This window comes from Thalassophryne amazonica, chromosome 1 (assembly GCF_902500255.1).
Source record: "Thalassophryne amazonica chromosome 1, fThaAma1.1, whole genome shotgun sequence".
Lineage (NCBI taxonomy): Eukaryota > Metazoa > Chordata > Actinopteri > Batrachoidiformes > Batrachoididae > Thalassophryne > Thalassophryne amazonica.
This window is the reverse complement of record NC_047103.1, coordinates 113,277,413-113,288,030: the sequence shown is the minus strand read 5'-3', so window position 1 is coordinate 113,288,030 and position 10,618 is coordinate 113,277,413. Positions and strand designations below refer to the sequence as shown.

The following is a 10,618-nucleotide window of genomic DNA, read 5'->3' as shown; positions in this document are numbered from 1 at the left end:
CAGAGAGATATCAGTTCATAAGTATGTTGACATAAACATACTAAAAGAAAAAAAAAAAAAGAAGAGTTAAGAAGTTGTAAGCTTAAGTTAAAATGTTGTTTTGATTGACACACTGAGCAACCAATAGCAGTAAGCCTGGTGTGATATTAACCAATAAGGTCAACGGTTGAACCGCGGGGCATTGGACAACGCTGCGCCTTGCTCAGTCTTTCATCAGATGCTGACCAGAGAACCCCCTGCTCGTGTGTTACAAGAGCTTACGCATGGAAATTGGTTTCCTCTATGGATACAATTGTTGCTGGGTAAGCGCAAACAATTGCTATAACTGCCTGAAGTATCATACGTTGCATATTTGTGACAAAGCCTTTGTTAAATCTTAAGATACTGAAGTGCCGAGTGCCCGTGGAAGCCTCAGGAAACCCCGTAGCCTTGTTAGCACATTGTGCCCTGTATCGGTGAGTCCCATACAAAATGAATTGTGCTAACGTAGCATGCTAATTTTCGCTAGCTTTTTCCATTTTATTAGGCCAAAATGATTAGCTGTGTGTCGATTAATTAAATCAGCACCGCAATTAAAAGGTACAATGTAAAGTCTTGTGTTTTGTTGTGAACGGTTGTATATTTCTGTAATTTTGAAGCGACAGTCTATCAGCTAAGCTAAGCTGTTAACGTAGTTCTTAAGCCCTGGGAATAGTAATTGGAGAACTACAATTGCAATTCACTGCCTCTTTTCTAATCTTTTGGTACAAATGATTAGATCAAGACGCCAACAAGTATTCCAAATGTACTTTAAAGGTGTGTTGTTATTTTTTTTTTTGATGTGTACTATGCACTCCAAACAATGGAGTTAGTACAATTACTGTATTATCACATTCCAACTATGTTATTTGGTATATTGATGTGGTAATGATGTAATCGTGAACCTTAGGAATTCATAATGTTGTACAACATATTTTATTTTGAAAATTGAATGTGTACAGTAGTTGTGGGTATTGTAGTTCTATAGTACATATTTTAAGCTACTTTATTCTGACCTTATCCATAGGTCAGGTTTTATGTTGGGATCAAAGTCCGAATCGCAGACGTGCAGAGGACGAACAGATGAAGATTCCCAGTACTGGATGGCGAGCCCCAGCCCAAGAGTCAAATGAACTGGTAGATTGTAGCCCGACAGGTTATAAAATACACTGAACACTGAGCGAACCTAAAGAAGCAAGAAAAGACTAAAGGACTATACCGGAGTATATTTTATTTCATTTGGATATATTTTATTTTATTTTTATTTTTTATTTTTTTTTGCAAAGAGCGCTTTCAATTAATTTTGTACTGCCATTTTAGTTCAATTGAGTTCATGGACATTAAATTTTGTATACATAGTTTTCCAGTTAAACAAAGTGTTGTTATGTCTTATGTTGATACACCCCTAGGCTCTTTCAAATCTATAATCTTCTGATCAGGCCATTTCCTCTTTCTCTGCTGATACATACATTGGAGATAAATATACTTCCATTTCCAAATACTGACACAAAGGTCAAGAAATACTAGAAGGGTTACACTAAGGTTAATAATGGAGTTCCACAAGGTTCTGTGCTAGGACCGATTTTATTCACTTTATACATGCTTCCCTTAGGCAGTATTATTAAAAAGCATTGCTTAAATTTTCATTGTTACGCAGATGATACACATCTTTATCTATCCATGAAGCCAGAGGACACACACCAATTCGTTAAACTGCAGGAATATCTTTCAAACATAAAGACATGAATGACCTCTAATTTCCTGCTTTTAAATTCAGATAAAACTGAAGTTATTGTACTTGGCCCCACAAATCTTAGAAACATGGTGTCTAACCTGATCCTTTCTCTGGATGGCATTACCCTGACCTCCAGTAATACTGTGAGAAATCTTGGAGTCATTTTTGATCAGGATATGTCCTTCAATGCGCATATTAAGCAAATATGTAGGACTGCTTTTTTGCATTTGCGCAATATCTCTAAAATTAGAAAGGTCTTGTCTCAGAGTGATGCTGAAAAGCTAATTCATGCATTTATTTCTTCTAGGCTGGACTATTGTAATTCATTATTATCAGGTTGTCCTAAAAGTTCCCTGAAAAGCCTTCAGTTAATTCAAAATGCTGCAGCTGACAGGGCCTTGAAGAAGAGAGCATATTTCACCCATATTGGCCTCTCTTCATTGGCTCCCTGTTAATTCCAGAATAGAATTTAAAATTCTTCTTCTTACTTATAAGGTTTTGAATAAACAGGTCCCATCTTATCTTCACTCTCAGACTGCAGGCTTACTTGTAGTTCCTAGGGTTTGTAAGAGTAGAATGGGAGGCAGAGCCTTCAGCTTTCAGGCTCCTCTCCTGTGGAACCAGCTCCCAATTCGGATTAGGGAGACAGACACCCTCTCTACTTTTAAGATTAAGCTTAAAACTTTCCTTTTTGAAAAAGCTTATAGTTAGGGCTGGATCAGGTGACCCTGAACCATCCCTTAGTTATGCTGCTATAGACTTAGACTGCTGGGGGGTTTCCCATGATGCACCCAGTGTTTCTTTTTATTCACCTCTTTTTGCTCTGTATGCACCACTCTGCTTTTAGTCATTGGTGATTGATCTCTGCTCTCTTCCACAGCATGTCTTTTTCCTGATTCTCTCCCCTCAGCCCCAACCAGGCCCAGCAGAAGACTGCCCCTCCCTGAGCCTGGTTCTGCTGGAGGTTTCTTCCTGTTAAAAGGGAATCATAGGGGGCTCATAGGGGGTCGTTTTGACCATTGGGGTTTTTCTGTAATTATTGTATGGCTTTTGCCTTACAATATAAAGCACCTTGGGGCGACTGTTTGTTGTGATTTGGCGCTATATAAATCAAATTGATTTGATTTGATTTGTCTAATAGAAATGAGGCATCAGGCTAAAACACATAAGACTACAGCGCAGAAACATGTCACAGAACTGCTCATTTATACACAGCATTTTTCTGAAGAATATCTTTGCAAATGTTTTTTTTTACCTCAAAATTAATTTCTGATTACTGTAAAAATGTTTCTTACACGAGAACACATAATTAAAATATTAAAAAATAAAAGCTTCTTTAGAAACCTTTCTTAATCTGTAAATTAAAACCATACTTACCTGTTGTTTCAGATGAGATGATTTCTTGATTAACATAAGGAACCTTCAACATTTATTATTAGACAAATAAAACAGCATGGAAATTAATGTGTATATTTTTAAGTCTGGTACATAAGAGAATCTATGTACAGTGGGCCGGGTCCCCACTGGACATACCTGCAGACATATGAAGGAGACGGAGAGGCTGCAGGAGTGGCTGGACAAAGCGGAGAAGGACTTATATTCTGTCTGTGGTCATGGGGAATGTAAGGTCTCACCACAACAAGACAGCCCACCCGGAAGCGAACATTTGCAAACATCAAACAAATGTTCATAGAATGTTTGTTTACTGTTCAGCAAGTTTGTCAACGTTCATGTAATGTTTGTGATGTTTGTCTAATGTTTGCATGGAGGCGAAAATTTGCGAACATCAACTGTATGTTCATAGAATGTTCATTTACTGTTCAGCAAGTTTGCGAACATTCATTTAATGTTTGTGATGTTTGTCTAATGTTTGCATGGAAGCAAACAGACAAACATGTAAGCAAACATTTGCAAAAATCAATCAAGTGTTCATAGAATGTATGCTTAATGTTCAACATTCACATAATGTTCATGTTGTATGTGTAAAGCTTGCCTCTAAATAAAAGTGTGTGTGTGTGTGTGTGTGTATATATATATATATATATATATATATATATATATATATATATATATATATATATATATATATATATATATATATATATATATATATATATAAAATTTCACATTAAATATAATTTACGGCATACAGAAAGTTAATGTTGGACTCCACTTAAATTATGTGTGCAAACATAGGTAGAATGAACAATAGGAAATAATTTAAGCACTCTACCATGGTAACCAAGAATTTGTCGATTTATGATTTATTCAGGCCTACTGAATATACTGTATAATTTCAAGATTACTGTAATAAACTGACAGAGCTAACTCCGAAACATGTCTTGGTGCAACTTGCATAAACATGCACTCTGTTAATTGGAATATTAATTTTTGCAAAATAATTTACATCACTACAGACTGTGATTGTCAGCTACCAAAATATGTTTTTTATGGAAACAGATTGCAATGGCAGCTTATTATCCAGAAGTCCCACAGACCTGAGTTACATACATTTTGCCAAATTTTAAAAAAAGCATATCTTTAGCATTTTTGTAAATAAGGAAAAATACATTAAAGTTATTAAAAATTGATTTACAAAATAATGTTTTCAACATACATGAGCAGGAAGCATTGACATTTAAATAAAACAGCTCACAGACAAATAATATTTTTTACTGGTCACTTCACAACTTGCAGTTCAAACATGTTTTTTAACAAACATGCTGAACATGAGATGAATATAGCAGTTACACACATTACAGTGGCAGAAATCAACTAGATTTCACATTTCCAGAATGAACATTTGGCCAGGGTTTACTGTTTCACTCAGGCCTCATTTGAGGATGACTTCATGTCACAGTCGAACAGTGTTTGGTGGGAATTGTTACCACATAATTAAGTTATAACATATTTCTTGCTTTCTGATTCCTTTAATTTCAGCTGCTTAATTCATGTTTGCAGTGAGGCATGATATTATAATTATCCAGGGTAAAACATGTACATTGTACACAATATAATTGTAAGACCTGGATACAATCATTTCTGTATGTAAAATGCAACATACTCATTCTGGTAAAAAAATAAATAAGTAAATAAATAAAAAAAAGCATCAGTGATCATTGTGTATAATTTCCTGTAATCACATTATACATTCAAGTATTGCCAATTAAGTTAACAAATTTCTAGCATAAGTGTTTGGTTCCTTCATGGTTAAAGGTAAAGGCAGAGCAGGTTTATCAGCTCAGAGAAATTCTGTCTCACAAAACTACTGTAATAATTGGGTCAGAACGTCTGAAACACTATAGTGCTTTATTTTAAAACATGTTTGACCAACATTATCAGAGGATACAATTCAAATGAATTCATTTTATTTAAAGTAGTTTGTGTACATAGATCTATTTACTATTAAATTATTTTATTATACTTGCTGCTTCACAGTTGCTTGCAGTGCTGCTCACGAACCAGTTGGTGGCAGTAGTGTACCGAGTTGTGTTAAAACCCGCTGTTTAACAGAGCAGAAGAAAAAGACTTACTACTACTACTACTACTACTACTACTACTACTACTACTACTACTACTACTACTACTACTACTACTACTACTACTACTACTACAACAACAACAACAACAACACTCAACTCCGTTCTGTTTTAGCAAATAAAAGTTTGTGTTCCACAAGTTAATTTGCTTGTTCAGTCTCTATACTATGATTAAGAGACCACTGAGAGTAGAAGAGGAGACTAACGCTGGTCGCTCGTCGACTGGGATTCCTCACAAAGAACCACCACATAGCTACCCATGAGGTAGCAGCTAGCTTCAAATGGCGGGGCCTTTGTGCCGTGATATTGATGCTGTGAATATCAAAAGAAGGTAACGGATCCTGATGTGAGCACAAATTCGTTTTAGCCAGAAATAACAAAACTTGCATTAGTTTTTGAAGTTTAAGTAATGTCAGTGCCCAGAAAGAGACTTTATGAAGATAAGCTTGTGATCATATTTTTCAATTATTGCTTGTTTCCCCCCAACAGCAACCATGCCGGCTGCCATAAGAGTTGTTGAATCAGTGAATCCTCCGTCTGATCAGTGGGTTGAGTGTGTGTGCCTGCAGTTGATTCACATCAGCCCGATTATCCCGAGGTTTGTACTATAATGGTTAAATAAGATTGTATAGTGTCTTGTGCCAGTAGATTCTAAAATTCATGTTCAGCAAGCAAAATATTCAAACATTTCTGGCAAGAAATACTCTGTTCTATTTGGGATATAATTTGAAAATAGAGTAAAATCTGTCAGTAATGAAGTTGTATATGCTAACTTTCCTTCCTTAAAGAAATAATTTACAGGCCCTGTTACTCAATAAACATATTTATTTATTGCTAATATAAAGTTTCAGAATTTCTTATATAAAAATTTTGTGTCCCTTGCATAATGTTTCATTTGCATAGTGTGTGCATACTGTCTATGGTACCATACACTTGAAACATAAGGACTTCTATGATGTACTACTGAGGTTTCCACCTTATCTGTGGTGGAAAAACTGACCTGTGCCAACAAAAAAATTACTTTTTGTAGATTCTTTTGGAATAGACCTGAGTAAGCACCAGAATGCATTTGAGATTTCACATTTTTCTGGGGGACAACCACCAGACCCCGCCAGGGCCTTGTCAAGATCTTTCAAGTTTTTTTTTTCCATAGCTCACGTTCATCACAGTTCATTCACAGATTTGTCCGTGCTCATGATGAAAGGCATCAACAGCATTGGCTTAATCATTTGTGAAGCATAGGATTTAATAAAAAAGTGGGAACTTCTGTATTAAGGTTGTAACATGTGGATCTATATACATTTTGTGTTCCAGGAGAAGCGGCATGACATCATTCACAGTATCGAACAGCTGAATGACAAAGTTGATGCACTGCATCCTTGGACCATCCCTGAAAGTGTCGGTTCCCAGACATACCAAGAGAGAGAACAATGTGAACGCTGCTGACACGATTATCTGAAGGTTGGCCAGCTAAACCAGAAGTGTGTGCTTGAACCAATTACAAGCAGTGCCTGGAAGTAATGGGGCTTCCAGTAAAGTCACTCAAAGAAGTGAGTTAATGTGTTTTCTGTTTGTTAGATCCTCTTCACTTCAATAACGTTTTGCTTTTTTTTTTTTTTTTTTACACAGTGTATTATAAACATGCTGTATTTATGGAAACTAGCAACTAAAGGGCCTTTCACATTGCATGCTTTATACGCGTCAGGCAGCAACTCCCAATGTGTCATCAGTCACGTTGTGTCAACGCCTCCCTACGCCCTGACGCGCCGGATGCAGCAGGGGGGCGGAGATTTTCACTCTGATTTTTTTTTTTCCCCCCCAGAGGCAAGCTGAATGATCGCCATGTTGTATATGTGTCGATGAACCAAGAAAAAGCTTTAATATAGCAATTTGATTTCACATTCAAATTAATTTTTGGGTTAAAAAACATTTGCAAGGATTTTTCTTCAGAAAACTGCTCTGTTTAAATGAGCAGTCCTGTGACACGTTCTTGTTTTGTAGAGATCAGTGGTTTCTGCCATGAGTCTTCCATGTTTGGACCCAACACGTTTCTATTGGACAGTGCAAAGCTTTGTCTCAGTTCAGAGCGCCAAAAGTTGGATTGGGTTGAACTCTGAATGTCATTCTGGTGACAAGCAGGAATGCGCACACTCCTGGCAGAAGCATCTGTTTAGCTCAGCTTTTGACGCGACACTTCTAACGCCTGTAAAAAGCTACGTGTTTCATTGAAAATAATACTTTTTAGACCGATTTGTGATGCCTCTGACACGTCCAAAGCATGCGGTGTGAAAGGCCCTTTACACAAATAGTGGTGCGTGGGTACAGAGGATTAATCATTTTTGTCTGATCTGCTTTTACCTGTGTGGTATACCTCGCTGATAACTAACCTGAGAAAAATTCTGCAAGCAAATAAACAGCTTGTTAAAAATATAGGGCCTGTCCAATAAGCAGTTGAGCTGAATATCAGTTATGACAATGCCGCTCAAGTTATACAGTATCTGAACAGGAAAGTATATATAATTGCTTATGACTAACAATGGAAATGTTCAACTTGCAGCTCAAGAGTGCTAATGACAGACTTGATGGTGAGGACAAGTGAACCAGGCACCAGAGGAATGCCCTAATCAATGCCTTGACTGCGTACACCCCTGGAATAGAACAAGGGAAGAATATGGTAACGAGCATTGTCAGGGGCTGCTTGTACGCTATGGCTCCTGTTTATCTTTGGCAGTGCTTCACCAGTCAAGGCAAGTCAGGAACCGTCAAAAGGCAGCCTTGCCAGGGACGTGCCACAAATTTACAAAGTTGTTATGGAGGCTGCAATAAATATCACATCAATGGACAGTAGTACCATTTCTACAATTGTGCCATAATCCGAAGATGTCCTATCCAAGCAGAAGAAGTATAGACGGGACCATCCTGAACTTCTTCCTGACCCAGATTACAGGTTTGAGAAACTAACAATCTTGCAAATCTGTCTTTTTTGGGGGGGTGGGTGACACCCAGTCACAGTAGAGAGGCACCGTGACGTCTGGTCTCTCTCTGGTTGCTAATGCAACATGGCAGAATCTGCTCCAAAACAGATTAATTTCCGTGTAAATCTAACATGTCTATCATATATTATGTAAAAGCTACTGAAAAACAATTCGAAAACAGAAAATGCTGTTTTCACAACCTGATAACACAAGACATCTCGCAGACATCAGTGTGCACACACATCATGCAGTCGATGGTAACTTCCACATTTTTCAGAAGCTCATGCATGTGCACACGCATGATCTCCTTTGGATGCCATTAAAATGTCATTGAGTTTATCCTACAACACCAGTATCAATCAATCAATCAATTTTATTTATATAGCGCCAAATCACAACAAACAGTTCCCCCAAGGCGCTTGATATTGTAAGGCAAGGCCATACAATAATTACGTAACAACCCCAACGGTCAAAACGACCTCCTGTGAGCAAGCACTTGGCGACAGTGGGAAGGAAAAACTCCCTTTTAACAGGAAGAAACCTCCAGCAGAACCAGGCTCAGGGAGGGGCAGTCTTCTGCTGGGACTGGTTGGGGCTGAGGGAGAGAACCAGGAAAAAGACATGCTGTGGAGGGGAGCAGAGATCAATCACTAATGATTAAATGCAGAGTGGTGCATACAGAGCAAAAAGAGAAAGAAACACTCAGTGCATCATGGGAACCCCCCAGCAGTCTAAGTCTATAGGAGCATAACTAAGGGATGGTTCAGGGTCACCTGATCCAGCCCTAACTATAAGCTTTAGCAAAAAGGAAAGTTTTAAGCCTAATCTTAAAAGTAGAGAGGGTGTCTGTCTCCCTGATCTGAATTGGGAGCTGGTTCCACAGGAGAGGAGCCTGAAAGCTGAAGGCTCTGCCTCCCATTCTACTCTTACAAACCCTAGGAACTACAAGTAAGCCTGCAGTCTGAGAGCGAAGCGCTCTATTGGGGTGATATGGTACTATGAGGTCCCTAAGATAAGATGGGACTTGATTATTCAAAACCTTATAAGTAAGAAGAAGAATTTTAAATTCTATTCTAGAATTTAAAATTCAAGACCTTTCTAATTTTAGAGATACTGCGTAAATGCAAAAAAAGCAGTCCTACATATTTGTTTAATATGCGCATTGAATGACATATCCTGATCAAAAATGACTCCAAGATTTCTCACAGTATTGCTAGAGGTCAGGGTAATGCCATCCAGAGTAAGGATCTGGTTAGACACCATGTTTCTAAGATTTGTGGGGCCAAGTACAATAACTTCAGTTTTATCTGAGTTTAAAAGCAGGACATTAGAGGTCATCCATGTCTTTATGTCTGTAAGACAATCCTGCAGTTTAGCTAATTGGTGTTTGTCCTCTGGCTTCATGGATAGATAAAGCTGGGTATCATCTGCGTAACAATGAAAATTTAAGCAATGCCGTCTAATAATACTGCCTAAGGGAAGCATGTATAAAGTGAATAAAATTGGTCCTAGCACAGAACCTTGTGGAACTCCATAATTAACCTTAGTCTGTGAAGAAGATTCCCCATTTACATGAACAAATTGTAATCTATTAGATAAATATGATTCAAACCACCGCAGCGCAGTGCCTTTAATACCTATGGCATGCTCTAATCTCTGTAATAAAATTTTATGGTCAACAGTATCAAAAGCAGCACTGAGGTCTAACAGAACAAGCACAGAGATGAGTCCACTGTCTGAGGCCATAAGAAGATCATTTGTAACCTTCACTAATGCTGTTTCTGTACTATGATGAATTCTAAAACCTGACTGAAACTCTTCAAATAGACCATTCCTCTGCAGATGATCAGTTAGCTGTTTTACAACTACCCTTTCAAGAATTTTTGAGAGAAAAGGAAGGTTGGAGATTGGCCTATAATTAGCTAAGATAGCTGGGTCAAGTGATGGCTTTTTAAGTAATGGTTTAATTACTGCCACCTTAAAAGCCTGTGGTACATAGCCAACTAATAAAGATAGATTGATCATATTTAAGATCGAAACATTAAATAATGGTAGGGCTTCCTTGAGCAGCCTGGTAGGAATGGGGTCTAATAGACATGTTGATGGTTTGGATGAAGTAACTAATGAAAATAACTCAGACAGAACAATCTGAGAGAAAGAGTCTAACCAAATACCGGCATCACTGAAAGCAGCCAAAGATAACGATACGTCTTTGGGATGGTTATGAGTATTTTTTTCTCTAATAGTTAAAATTGTATTAGCAAAGAAAGTCATGAAGTCATTACTAGTTAAAGTTAAAGGAATACTCGGCTCAACAGAGCTCTGATTCTTTGTCAGCCTGGCTACAGTGC

The 10,618-nt window shown here is 37.7% G+C and overlaps 1 long non-coding RNA gene across 1 annotated transcript; it reads left to right on the top strand.

The window, feature by feature from the left end:
• The first annotated feature begins 219 nt into the window (after positions 1 to 219).
• On the top strand, positions 220 to 1,280 carry LOC117520177. Its single transcript, XR_004563558.1, has 3 exons — positions 220 to 302; positions 382 to 455; positions 1,046 to 1,280. It is a non-coding gene; the product is annotated as an uncharacterized LOC117520177 (long non-coding RNA).
• Positions 1,281 to 10,618: the final 9,338 nt, after the last annotated feature.